The sequence below is a fragment of the Sus scrofa genome, chromosome 7, assembly GCF_054392235.1.
Source record: "Sus scrofa isolate SSC_HxYL_T2T_F1_AM1 chromosome 7, Sscrofa_HxYL_maternal_Yorkshire_Landrace_v2.0, whole genome shotgun sequence".
Classification (NCBI taxonomy): domain Eukaryota; kingdom Metazoa; phylum Chordata; class Mammalia; order Artiodactyla; family Suidae; genus Sus; species Sus scrofa.
In genome coordinates, this window is record NC_139389.1 from 794,573 (window position 1) to 808,615 (window position 14,043).

The window sequence follows — 14,043 nt, forward strand, 5'->3', positions numbered from 1 at the left end:
GCTGCCAGAAAATGTGCAGATGAGCGCTGGCTGGAGTTCCTTCTGGAGACCTGCAGCCCAGGGACAACGGAGCGGTGGGAAGGCTCAGGCGGAGACTGTGGCCCCTGGGGGCGGGCGGGTCCTCCAAGAAGCCGGTCTCGGTGCCTTCTAAGCTGGGAGACGTCTCTGGCGCTCGGGGTGAGCGCGAAAAACCGTCCTGGGCTTAGAGCAAGTGTTCAGTAAACTCAGCCCCCGGCTGACCTCCTGCTCACGGTGCACGGGCAAGCCAGGAACTTTCTGGCCCTTCCACATCCGAAGCTAAGGGACAGGTGACCTCTACACTTCTTCTTGGCTCTAAACTACAACTAGAGGACAAGAGCCTAGTTCAAGGGCTTTTGAGAGGATAAAGCTGCATTCCGTGCAGGCTGGAATGAGGCGTACGGCTTAGGGAGCCTCGCTGGACCCCAAGACCTGGCTCAACCCCCAGACGCAAGTGGGGTCACCCACCACTTTGGCTGATGCAGGTAACGGGAAGGACCCACCCATCCTCCACTCACCAGGCAAGAAAAATGAATAACTCTTAAGAGGTCCCATTTGCACAGAAAACAGGTTTTATCTTTATAGCCGTTACCGTCAGACACCTGCGTGCACTGCACAGCAGACTGGACGTCTCACAGATGTTTTCTCCAGTCTCCCCGACAGCTCTTCGGTAGCCTTTTATAGGCAAGGAAAGAGGGCACAGAACGGGCAAGTAACTTCCCCGAGGGCACAGAGCTCAGTGGTGCGGCGGGAACGACCCCACCCTGTCGCTGTGGCCTCGATGGCCCCCTCTATTCCAGGGCGTGCGCGCCAGGCACTTGCTAAGCGTCTCACGGGGAACAGCCATTCATGTGCATAAAACAACAGCATCTCGACCCCTGTCCCGAGACCCCCCGGGGGGGCAAGCACTCCGGCGAGTGGGCGATGCTGCTGGCCGGCAGGGGCGGCCAGGGCGGCTCAGACCAGATGCGGGGTGGGGGAGCATCAGGGACACGCAGCTTCGGGGTTTGGCATGGCCCGCAGCGGTAAACAGAGAGGCCGGGGATGCTGACCGAACAGGGAAGAAAAGCCCGTCTCAAATTCCTCCCTCGTGGGGCTTCTCACGGTTGCAAAGCCAGGGCTGCCAGTGTCATCGACCACAAGGAGAGAGGAGCCGGGGCCTGGAGCACGGACCACCCGAGGAGCTAATGAGGACCAGGCTTCCCGCACCAGGAGGACCGGCGCGCCCAGCCGAGAAAGTCTCCACTGTGAAATGCCTTCCAAACCCCTCTGAGCAGAAGCCCCACCAACCCCCGGAGCGGGGAGTTGGGGGCGTCCTGCCCGCAGGGCTGCGGAGCCCCCACCCGTCCTGGCCTGAGGCGGGCCTCGCCCTGGTCACGCACAGGCCAGCTCCTCTTCCCCAAGCCCAGGTCCATCCCAAGTTGTCCCCCCATCACCGGTCGCCACCCAGTCCTGTGCCCGCCAGCCCGGGTCACCACCCACTCAGACCGCCGTGGCACACCGGCTATGTAGCCGACTCGGCTCCCACCCCGACGTGGTGCCAACAGCTGGTTTTCAGGGATGAGCTAAGGGAGGCCCAGGGGTCCCTGATTTGACCAAGACCACAGAGCAGGGAAGCGCAGAATCAGGCTTCCCGGCCCGGCGGCCCCACGCTGCTGTCTCGCTCTCACGCCAGGGGAGCGGCGGATGAACACACGCAAAGCTCGGTGATGAAAAGGCCCGTCCAAAGCCAAAGAGGTGCCCACGCTCAGCTGCTCTGACGTCCCGGGGAGGCGGGGCAGCTGCAGCAGGCGGGATGTGGGGACCGCGGCAGGAGGGCCACTGACGGGCTTGCTTCAGGAAGAGGGCTGAGCTCTGCCCACCACGTCACACTGGCCCTCAGTTTCCTGGCTTCAAAATGCAGGTGATCACTGCTCCCTTGGGGCGTCTCTGTGTTCTGTGTGATTCACGTGAGGGTGTCTGTGGCAGAGCTGGTGGCTGGCGTGGCGCACATGCGAACTAAAAACGCCCCACTTACGAGCCCCACTGAGATGGTTCATCTCCACTCAAAGCTCACAGCTCGGCAGCTCTGGGACAGTCACCGTGCACAGCCACCACCGCAACCGATTTCAGAAGCTTGCTGTCACCCCAAACAGGTCCCTGGACCGTCAGCAGTCACCTCCCCCCATCTGTCCCAACACCCCACCCTGGCCCCAGGCAGCCTCCAGGCCACTTCCTGTCTCTGGATTTGCCTGCTCTAGGCCATTCTGTGAAAATGGAAGCAAGTAACACATGCCTTCTTTCACGTATATCATGATTTTGAGATGCATCCATTGCCACGTGTCTCAGTACTTTGTTGCTAAATACAATTTCATGGTATGACTATGTTTTACCTACCCATTCATCAGATTTTGACATGTGAGTGGTTTCCACTCATTAGCTATTACGCATAGTGCTGTTATGAATATTCGTGGACAAGAGTCTGCAGGACACGCCTTTTCCCTTCCCTTGGGCGCGCGCCCAGGAGTGGAAGTCCTGCGTCACGTGGTTCCCTACGTGTAACCTTTTGAGGAGCCACCAAAAGGGTTTCAGAAGTGCCTGCTCCTCTGTGCGCTCTCACCAGCGCTGGACAGGTGTTCCCGTCTCTCCTCATCCTTGTCGACACTCGTTCCCGCTCATCTTTCCACGGATCCCCACGCCGGGAGGAGACGTGCTACCTCACCGTGCTTTTACCTGCACCTTCCCGGTGACTAACGATCTGGAGCATCTTCTCATGTGCTTATTGCCCAGGTGGGCTCTTCTCTGGAGAAATGTCCGTTTTGCTCCTTGGTCCATTTTAATGGGGTTATCTGTGTATTATCGCATTGTTCTTCACATTGGCTGCAAGACCTTATCAGATACAGGGCTTCGACGTATTTCCTCCTATTCTGCGGGTTCTTTTCACTTTCCTGAAGTTATCGTTTGCAACACACATGTTTTTAACTTCAATGTAAGTCTAACTCGTCTCTTTTACCTTTTCTCACTTGTGTTCTGGGTGTTTCACCTAAAAAGGGCTTTCCTAACCCCCCAAACAAGATTCACAAGTTTTCTTCTAAGGCTTTTATGGTTTTAGGCTTACCTTTAGGTCTTTGGTTCGTTTTGAGTTTATGTGTCAGGTGGTATGAAGCACAGGGTCCAGCCTCACTCTTCTGCACGTTCTGATGACAAGGTCACCTTTCCCTCATTAAACTGCCCTGGCACCTTGTCAAAAAGCAACTGACCGCAAACCCTGGCTGATTTCTGTATCTTCACGTCTGTCCCACTGGCCTCCCATCTGTCTTTGTGTCAGCACCACCCTGTCTGATTACTGAAACTTTGCAGTAAATTCTGACATCAGAAAGCATGAATCCTCTGCCGCTGCCTTCTTTTCGAGAATACGTGATGGTCCTGAGTCAGTTCTTGCATTTCCCGATGAGTTTTAGGGTCCGTCCCAATGAGAGCAGCCAGCCAGCCCTGCAGTTGGCCACTGCACAAAGCGTCACTCCAGAAACGCTATTTCTCCTCCACAGAATTACTGTAATGGGGCGCGGGGGTGGGGGGACAAAATTCACAGCATGGTTTTTTTGAGAATACCGATGAACTATCTATCAATCTCCCATGATTCGTGTCCGGTGCTGACCACAATTTAAGAAGACCCCTGCCTCTTGAGCCCATGAACGCAGTGGGCGGAGAGGGGTAGGAGCTGCCTCCCCCGCCTCCCACTCGGGGACCACATGCCCTGACTTCCCTGGCGCCTCCTCCTCATCCCGAAGGGCAGAGTGCTGCCCCCACTCGTCCTATGCCTGGGGATCAACAACGAACGTTCTGGAGCGACTCCCTTCACGCACCCCCTCTGCTTTCAAGGATAAAACTCACGGCTCTGCCGTGTGCCCAACAAGAAAAAGGTTAGTGTAGTTTTATTTTAAAGGACCATCTGGGGAAGAGGGAGGCGGAAGGAGAATTGGGAAGGGCACAATCAGCAAAGGGTCCAGCAAGCACAGGGCAGGTGTCCCGCCAAGAAACAGCCGCCGCCACCTCCGAGAAAGGTGCCGCCGGGGAGCGGACCCTTCCCACTGCGTCGCATGTCCGAGCCCCGCAGCGCGTGAACGACCTGAGAAGTGCCGGTGAGCACGTGGTGCGAGGGGGACCCTCGTGTGTTGCTGGTGAGGATGGGAAAAGGGGCAGCTGCTGCAGAGGAGCTGAGGACAGAACTGCCATGGGATCCAGAAACTCCCCCGCTGGGGATGACTCCAAAAGAACTGAGAGCAGACTCTTGCAAAGGTAGCTGCACACCTGTGACCACGGCAGCACTACTCCCAACAGCCAGAAGGTGGGCACGACCCAACGCCCATCATCAGACGATGGATAAACAGCAAGGGCCTCTCCGGACAGCGGAACGTTATCCAGTCTTCAGAAGAAGGGAATTCTGACGAGGCTACAATAGGGACAAGCCTTGAAGACATTGTGCCCAGTGAAATAAGCCAGACACAAAAAGCATATGCTGTATGATTCTGCCCCCCCCACGTGGTCAAGTGCATAGAGACAGAGGGTGGAGTGGGGGCCGGGGAGGGGTTCTAGGGGGACAGAGCTTCAGTCTGGGAAGAGGGAGACATTCTATGAGTCACTAAACCCTCAGCACTGCAGACGCTAGGCGGCTAAGGCGTTCCATTTCATGTTGTGCATTTACCACAATAAGAGACAAGACGGGATCCGCTCCGAGGGGAGGGAATGGGCCCCCTTCCCAGCCTGCAGCTCTCGCTCCCGCTTGGCCCCGAGGACGCCCTCTCTGCTGTCAGCGGGGCCTCGGCAAGGGGGCCGAGGGGCAGCTCCAGACCCAGGGCCCAGCCTGGGGTTACGTTCAGGAGGGCAGACAGACAAGCTTAGCCTCAGAAACAAAACAGATAAGACATTGAGAAAATGGCAGGAACACACACTTTGCAAACAACTGGATTCAAGAATGTGTGCAGTGTAAACCTGGGAAAAAAGCCAGCTGCCCGCTGAAACCTGGGGCTCAGAAGGCGGAGGATGCGGCCTCCCGGTCTCAGGGAAGAGCAGGGCCGGGCGGCACGGAAGACCTGACTGGCAGATGCAGTGTGCGGGCTGAGCGTCCAGGGCGTCCGTCTGATGCGCTTGAGTGGGAAGCAGGTCCCCATGGCCCCAGCATGTCACATAATTGCCCTTTCTCCTCTGCAGTGAGAACATTTGCCGTCTGCGTGTCAGCAACATTCACGTCTATGGCAAGGGTTATTAATGACAATCACCTCGCCCGCTGAGGTTAGAGCCCCCAAAATCATTCATCTCCCGCTTGGGACCGCTTCCTAAAATTGTTCTTAGGGGGTTTCAGGCCTTTTTCCTTTTGTGGCACAACAGCGCCACCTCATGGACAAAGCTCATATGACACCATTCTCTACAAGCCTCGGCCAGGAGCTTCTTGCCTCCACGCAGACAGCTGGACCCACCCTGAAGCTGCAGGTCCCCCCCGGGGGCCCGGGAGGATGATTCTGCTTGCACCAGTCAGACACAAGGGCTGAAAATCAGCATCTCACGTTGCCTCCTCTTTGCTCGTAGGATGAAAACGTCTTTGGGGCACCTGAACTTGAGATGCGGGTCTGACGGCCGGTTTCGTTTCCCACTGAAAAGCTCCAGGGAAGAAGAGTCCACAGCAGCAGGCGATCCTGCTCCCAGGAAAAGGCGAAGGGCCACAGAGCTGAGAGGATGGACGTCTGCAAAGACCCGCCCGCCCGCCCTCATCTCCTTGCCGGTCAGAGCGGAGCTGTCTCGTTTGCAAGGTTTCAACTGCACGAGCCTGTTTCCCGTAGTTCCCGCTGTTGCTCTGGGCTGTGTCTTTTAAAGGAATGTGTGAGGATTTACTTTGGACACGTGGGCCGTCCTGGATGGGTTTGTCCAAATCAAGGCTTGGGCGGGGCAAGTGGGTTCTAAAACCTGTACACACGGAAGGGGCGGGGTGGCGGTTAACAGATGTGCGCACGTGAGGTGCTTACTTGCCAAGCTAAGGGACAGGCCTCACGTGGCTGTGGGGTGTGTGTGTGGGGGGTGCACGCTGAGAGCTCACGCGCACATTTTGGGGTTCAGGACTGCACCTTCAGACGTCATCACTCCACACGCGGGGTCTCCACTTACCCGTCCTGAGGCTGCGAGTCTGTGCTCTTGGAGCAGCATCTCCCCACCTCCTCCTCCTCCGTCCCTGGTCACCGCCACCCACAAACGTGCTGCCTCGCCTCCCATGTAAAAAAAAGGCAGGTCTCTCTCTGCGCTTTTCCTCGTCACCCGCCCCAATTCTTGGCTCACCTCTGCAGCAGAATCCTCCAGCAGCTGTCCAGGCCGGGTCCCAAGCCTCCCGTCCATCTCCGCTCCTCAGCAGCACCCGCCCTCCCTCCCCACACTCCCTCCTCTCGGCGTCCAGGACGCCACCTGCGGGTCTCCTCCACGGAGTCTCCTCTTCCTAGGGACACGGACCTGTGCGCAGCCGGGCTTCTGACCTCTCACCCAGCCCTGGTCTGTAAACAGTCTACAAATGACGCCCTGTCGTCCTAAACGCACGCACCCCGCCCCCCAGGTGTCATCCAAAGGACGTAGCCCACCCCAATCACCCCCGGCCCCCCACAGAGCCTGCTGCTCCCACAGCTGCCCCCGGGCTCTCCGCGCATGAGGCCAACAGCTTTGGGGTCTACGTCTTCTCTCTCTCACCTGCTGCATCTAATCCATAGGGAAACCTTCCGACTTTATCTTCAAAGCAGATCCAGCACCCACAGCTCTTCACCAGGTCCACCTGGCCTGAGCCCCCGGGTCTCCCACCTGGATTTTCACCACGACCCTCCTCCTGGTCCCTCCCCTTTTTTGATTCTCAACACAGCAGCCAAATCACATCACCTCCCCCAAACCCTCCAAATCCTGAGTCCCTGCTTTCCTATAAGGTCTGACATGAGACCTCTCCCACCTCACCTCTCTGACCTCAGCCCCTCTGCTCAGCCTCTGTTTGCTCTGCCGCACCTGCCACACCAGCCACACCTGCCACGCCTGCTGCACCTGCCGCATCAGCCACATTTGAGCCCTACTGTCCCCTGGTGGTTCTGGCTGGGCCGCTGAGCCCGCGCCTCCAGGCCTCCAGGGGGACCTCCCCGACCTCCCCCCCTGCCGTGATCCTCTTCTACAGAGAGCTTCCTGCCGTTTTCACCTCGGAGGCCGTCTCTCCCTCAAGGCAAGAGCTCCATCAGGGCAGAGGCTTTTGCTGTCACGTTTTTTGTTTTTTTGTTTTGTTTTGTTTGCTCTTTTTTAGGGCCACATTTGCAGCATATGGAAGTCTCCAGGCTAGGGAGACTTAGAATTAGAGCTGTAGCTGCTGGCCTACACCACAGCCACAGCAACGTGGGATCTGAGCCCCATCTGCGACCAACACCACGGCTCACAGCAACACTGGATCCTTAGCCCACTGTGCGGGGCCCGGGATCGAACCTGAGTCCCCATGGATACGAGTCGGGTTCGTAACCACTGAGCCACAGCAGGAACTCCTGAAATCTGCAGTCTGCCCACCGCCATCCCCCAGTGCCCAGGACAGCACGTGGCTCCTGCTGGAGACTCAGGCCAAGGAGGACCAGTGGAAACCAGGGCCAGACATGGGTGTCAGCCTGGCTATGACCTTGTCAATCAAAGATTTCCAAGATACAAGAGCAAAAACAGTCCATGAAAGAGCAAATTAGTAAACCGGGTTTTACCAAAGTTTAAAATTTCTGCTCTTCAACAAAGGACTACTATGAGAACAAAAAGACAAGCCACAGACCGCGAGGAAAGATTTGCAAAGCATACCTCTCATTAAGGACACGTACCCATCATATATAAAACATTCTCAAAACTCAGGAAACAAACAACCCAGTTACTTTTCGTGAGTACGATATTTAAGCAGACGAGGGTACAAGGATGGCGAGTACACAGCGGAAGGCCTAAGTCACTGAGAAGTGCAAGCGGGCCCCCGGGGGGCAGCGCCGCAGCCCCACAGCCAAGCGGACCAGCCACAGGGCACATGCCGGGGACGATGGAGGACAGCACGGCCACTTGGGAAAAGACGCAGCGGTTCCTCCAAAATGCAGACATGCACCGATCACGTGCTCACCACCTCCCTGATGGTTCCGGGTTCATGTTCCCACGCGTGGCTCAGAAATGGTCAAACATGCAGTTCACTGCATGTTGATCGTATCTCAAGAAGGCCGTTACAAGCAAAAGCATAACACTAACAAATAAGAAAATGTGGGTAAAAGCCAAGTACGAAAATGAGAGAGAATCCTGGGTGAAGGAAAACGCGGAAACGCATCCTCACGACGCCACAAGCTGGCGATGCAGCTCCAGACCTAACTCCGGCTTCTACCAGCGAAGCACGGAAGGAAAAGGGTTCTCGACTCACAGGACCAGGCCGGCTGCGCTGAAGGCCCGCCTTTCCGAGGCTCTGAGGGAGCCGAGCACGTCCCCTGCAGGTCCTGTGGCGGGCGACGGTCTCGGGGACACGCTGACCTCGGTCTGCGCCATCCTCTCCCTGCGGCACGTCTCAGAGGAGCCAGCACGGGGGCATCGGACTGCGGCCCCACCTTGCGGAGCTGCTCCTGGCGGCCTTCTGCGGGAGGAGGGACGAGCGATGGAGGGCGGGGTGGGGGACGGGGAGAGCAGCCCCCCTAAATCTAAAGTGGAATGAGTCAGGCGGTTACTAGATGAGAAGGAAAGGTCTCCCAGGAAGCCCCACGGAGGCCGGACCTGGAGATCTGTGCAGAGGGACCACGCCCTCTTCCTTCAGGAGCAACCCCGGCCCCGCCCCTGCTCCCTCCGCTGCCATAGCAACGCCCCCCCCATTTCCTGATCAATCATTTGAGTCCCGGACAGCTGGTCCAAGGCTCTGGCCAATGGCGAGAGGAGTGAATCTGCGGTTATCAGATTTAACGAGGCTCCCCAGAGCCCAGGGTGACACCGGGGTGACACCAGGGTCTGCTGGTGTGGCTCTGTCCCCTTCCTCACAGCCCTTGATAACCTCGCAGAGCCCCCAGCGGGGCCTGCCAGCCTCTGGGCCTGACACCTGAACAGTCACTCAGGCACCCCGGCTTACAAGGGCCACTGCTGTCCACTGGAAAATTCTTCTAAGTTTTGAACATGGGGGTCCACGTCTTCATTTTGCAGCTTCAAATCGTGCAGCTGGGCAGCTTCACGGTGTGCTCCCCAGAGCAGCGGTTAATCCCTGCAAACTGGTGGCATGAAAAAGAAGCACAGCAGGAACACTGAGTTAACGAAGTTCAATTACTCCTTTTCTGAAGGACCACCTGTAGCGAGTTTAATCAGAAACTGGTATTTAGTCATCTTCCTGCCGACAGAAAAGCTCTCTCCATTGTCACACAGATATACACGTGTGTCCAGACCTCAGAGAAGCCGCCTGCTGGCTTCCAGATGCCACAGGGAGTGAGTCACACTGGACTCCAGTCTACTCAATGGGCAGCAGCACTGTGTCAAAGAAAGAACGTACTTTAAATGAAAAAAGAATGTTGCTGGCGTTCCCGTCGTGGCTCAGTGGTCCGCGAACACGACTAGCATCCATAAGGACGCAGGTTCGATCCCTGGCCTCACTCCATGGGTTAAGGATCTGGAATTGCCATGAGCTGTGGTGCAGGTCACAGATGCGGCTCGGATCCCATGTTGCTGTGGCTGTGGTGTAGGCTGGAAGCTACGGCTCCGACTTGCCCCCTCCCCTGAGCACCTCCATATGCTGCAGGTGTGGCCAGACCCAAAAAAGGATGTTTGCTGAAAAACAGTGCGGATCAACCAGCCCCAGGCGGGGTTGCCACAAACGTTCAATTTGTAAACCACACGGTCGTTGCAGAGTGCGAGGACACCGGGCTGGCCTGCCACTGGATGAGACTCTGCCCCTCAGTGCTTCTCAGGCTTTGCTACGCAGACGCCCCAGGGGCAGGTTCCGGTGCCCTCCGTTCAGGTGGGACAAGCATTGCTCAGGCAGCTCCGCAGCTGTGAGTCCTCAGCCACCCTTTGGAAACAAGGTTCCCGGGTACACCTGCGGGCAGGTGCCTGGGTTCCCAGCTACACCTGCGGGCAGGTGCCCGGACGTTGGCGGCCGTCCTGGCTCCAGTGCACCGGCTGAGGCATCACTTGGGGACGGGAATTCAGGAGGAAGGGAGTCCCTTGGAGCCTGAGCTCTGTCACGGTACTGGAGCGCTTCCCGCGCTGACGTCAAGGACCCGTTACCGCCCTCGCAGTCAAGCAAAGCAACGTCAAGCCAAGCAGCTCCGCCCTCAGCGCCTCGGTTTCACAACTGGCTGTGAGTGAGACACAGCGAGGAGGAAACGGAGGCCGAGGGAGGTTGCAGCGCCGTCCAGGGATGCAAGCCGGTGCCTGGACCGCCGAGCCTGGGCTCTGGGCGCTGGCTCATGGAATAGTCTAGCATGGCTTCCGAACTGGGCTCCTGTCTCTACCATGTCCCGCTGACTTACAAAAAGGTTTGCTTTACAAGGAGGTTTCAAGTTATGCTTCTTTTATAAACAGTGGATCCTCTGTCTTCCTTTTGAACAGTTTCATTATTTTTTACCATAATGATAAATGTTCATTGTTTAAAGATTTCAGGCAACACAGCAAAGTACAGGGAAGTGAGTCAAATGTCACCGTATCAGGTGCGACCTCTGTTACCATCTGAAGGACCATTCTTCCAGGCGCCTCCTTATGACCTGAGGGTGGCCCACTGGGGGAAGGAAAAAGCAGAGGTTCCTCTGGTCAGGGTATTTCCAGACGCCTGTATATTGTATTCCCCACCTGAAGGTCACAGAGAACAGGAGCATTTTAAAGGGTCACGGAACTTCAGCAGCAAAAAATGTTGACTTTATAAACGATGCTGCAACAAATATCCTGAATTACATGGCTTTTTTTTTCCAGTTGTGTTAGTATTTCCTGAAGAGAAATACGGAGCTGACATTGCCCTACCCAAAGGCTGGGGGAGTTTACACACCCACGACCTGCTCACGGAGCCCCCACTTTCCAAACCCTGCTCCTAGCAGATTTCATCCAGCCTTTTGCCCTTTGCTGATCTGACCTACAAACAAAACTAACTGCCGTTTTGATTTCCTCCTCTGATCCTTAAGGAGGCTGAACATCTTTCCTGCGCTCACTGGTCAGCTTGTACACTGCTTGTTCATGTTCTTTCCAATTTTGTGTTTAGCTTTTTCTTTTTTCTCTTTTGAGTTGTTTCACAAGAAAATTAACCCATTACTATATTGGAAATAATTTAACCAATTTAGTTTTCAACACTTCCATTCTACTCATTTTACTATCCAGCAGCTTTAAATGAACACACCATCAAACACACAGGTTTGGGGATTTCTGACATGCTTATTTGAAAGACCTCATCAAAACAAGATTCTTAAAATATTTGCCTATGTTTTCTTGCAACATTTTATACTTTCTACATTTCGATTGAATCCTCAGTCCATCTGGACTTTATTTTCATGTGGGGATTGAGGGAAGCAGCTACCTCTATTTTTTTCTAAATCACTAGCTATAATCCTACCTCATATATTAGATAATTCATCTTTTACTCTAGGATGACATGACATGAAGTCCTTTAAAATCCTTTACATTTTAGTTTCTATCTAATATTTGGTTCATTCACTTTCGTGTATAACTGCCTGAGGTTCCTTTTTTTTTTTTTTTTTGTCTTTTTTGTCTTTTTTAGGGCCTCACCAGCAGCACATGGAGGTTCCCAGGTTAGGGGTCTCATCGGAGCTGTAGCTGCCGGCCTACGCCACAGCCACAGCAACAGCACATCTGAGCCACATCTTCACGGCAACACCGGATCCTTAACCCACTGAGCAAGGCCAGGGATCGAACCTGCAACCTCATGGCTCCCAGTCCTTTCCTTTCTGCTGCGCCCCGACGGGAACCCCTGCCTGCGTTCTGACCAGTTCGGAGGGTGTGTGAACAGCATCACAGGCGAGACACAGGACAGTCCTGACCCCAAAGGCCCTCCCCTCCCACGTCCTGTGGATGGGGTGACAGTGTCTCTGCGCGAGGCTCCTTCTCCATCACGTGGTCCTGGCCTCCATCCATCCATCGTGTGCATCCGCTGAGCAGCTGAAGGACGGGGAGGGTCTCTGCTCTCAGTGACTGTGAATGAAGTCGCTACTATGGACCAAGTGCTTGTGTGCCCCCCAAACTCGCGCTGGGGTCCCACCGGAGTGCAGTGCAATAAGGAAGGGGGGCTCTGGAGGGGATCGGGGCAGGGTGGTAGGGCCCCCCCGATGGGATCCGTGCCCTAAAGGTAGACCGCAGAGGGCTCCCTTCTGCCATGGGAGGTCACAGATGGTGCCAGCCGCTTCTGAGGGCGAGGACACGCCAGACCCTGGGCCGGCCGGCACCTCGACCCTGGACGTCCAGACCTCCGGACCTCGGAGGAGCAAAGGCCTGTTGTCTAAGCCGCAGCCTGTGGCTTCCATCACGGCAGCCCAAGTGGCCCGAGACAGCCATCCACCCGTCACTGTAAACACCACGTGTTCATTCCCTGGCTGAGAACCCAGGAGTGGGCGCACAGCAGCACGCGGCAGGTGTTCCTAACGGTGTAAGACACTGCCCCCCTGAACGCAAAGCGGCTGCAGTGTTTCTTACAAAGTTGTGCGGAGCGGCTGCACTGTTTTGCACCCCCCAGCGGGTGCACGTTCCAGATGCCGTAGCTCTCATCAGCACTGTGCGTTTTGGTGTTTGAACCTGTTCCAGTAGGTGCGGGTGGCAACTCACCGTGGTCGGAACGGCTCTCGCGGCCGAGCGTGTGCTCATTTCCACCTGGGTATCTTCTTGGGCAAGGTGCCCGTTCCATCCTTGGGGCGCATTTTTATTAGGTGGTGTGTTTTCTTACTTCTGAGCTGACATAGCAACCGACTTCCTATCTGTGTGAGCCTCCTGCTGGATCCTCTGTCCCAGTCCATCAGTCTCCGGGTCTGTGCCCCGGCCAGGACCACACGGCTTCATTACGATACTGTTTTATTACGGTAACTATTTCATTTCTGCAAGAATGCATTTCATTCACGTGAGACGAGTCTTCCTTTAAGACTCTTTTCCAAATAGTCTCAGTCATTTCCAGATGTTCGTCGCCAAGCATCTTTAGAAAAACGTCCAATTCTCCCCAAAATCTGTTGAGGTGTTTCCTTAAAGGGATACCGCATTAAATGAAGTAATTTCAGGAAAATGAGCCTCGTTGATAAGACCTTCAGTTGCGTCGGATGACTCGGTGTTTCTTTTTTCCCAGGTATTTGTGTTTAGTCTGTTCTCACATTCAGCACGACTGCAGTCAGGGACAAAGTCAGAAACGAAAACAGGACACAGGACACTTCTTGGCAGAGGGCTGCTTCAGTCCCAAACTGGACAGGCTTGAGGCCGGGCCACGACAATGATGTTTTTACATCTGCCCTATTTCAGCTGTTTGTAAAATCTGCAGCATTAAATCTGAGGATTAGAAAAGCAAATAGCCGCAGTCACAGTCCAGACTCCATCTCTCCCTACAGCCCATAACTCTCCACAGCGGATGAAAACGCTCTCAGTTCGCGCTCCACCCAAGGGAGCGCCGGCCTTTCACGAGGCTTCCAGAAGGAATCCGCGTGGCCCCTGCAGATGGCGGCAACTCGTACGTGGCTGCGCTTTTGTGACACATGAAAAATGCCACTCTCTTCATTTTTGGTACAAACACGATCCCACGTGAACACTTCTCTTTTTCTCTTGAAAAGAGCTATTTAGCCTGACGTACAAAAGAATTCTTGTCAATGAGAATACGCACTTCATCCGCCCGTCTGCCGAGTGCCTGCACGCTCCCCGCTCGGTGAGCCGCCGGTGAAAGTGACCACCGCCAGCCCCAAACCCGGCCCATCGAGGCCGAGACGCCGTGTCCATCATCCACGGCTCTGAAGGAAGCAGACGGCTCCCGTCCGGGCCCACGTCTCTCAGGAAACTTTCAATGACACCCCGTCGCAGAAGCTGTGGGCCCAG

General features: G+C 55.6%; 1 long non-coding RNA gene across 4 annotated transcripts in view; it reads right to left on the reverse strand.

Annotated features, from left to right (window-relative positions):
- Window positions 1–7,732: 7,732 nt before the first annotated feature.
- LOC106504293 (uncharacterized) overlaps window positions 7,733–14,043 on the reverse strand; it is a 93,364-nt gene continuing 87,053 nt past the window's right edge. For all 4 annotated transcript variants that reach the window (XR_014809436.1, XR_014809432.1, XR_014809434.1 and 1 more), the window contains 2 exons: window positions 9,122–9,257; window positions 7,733–8,638 (listed from right to left, as the gene is read on the reverse strand). This is a non-coding gene — a long non-coding RNA (uncharacterized LOC106504293). The remainder of the gene's footprint in view (window positions 8,639–9,121; window positions 9,258–14,043) is intronic.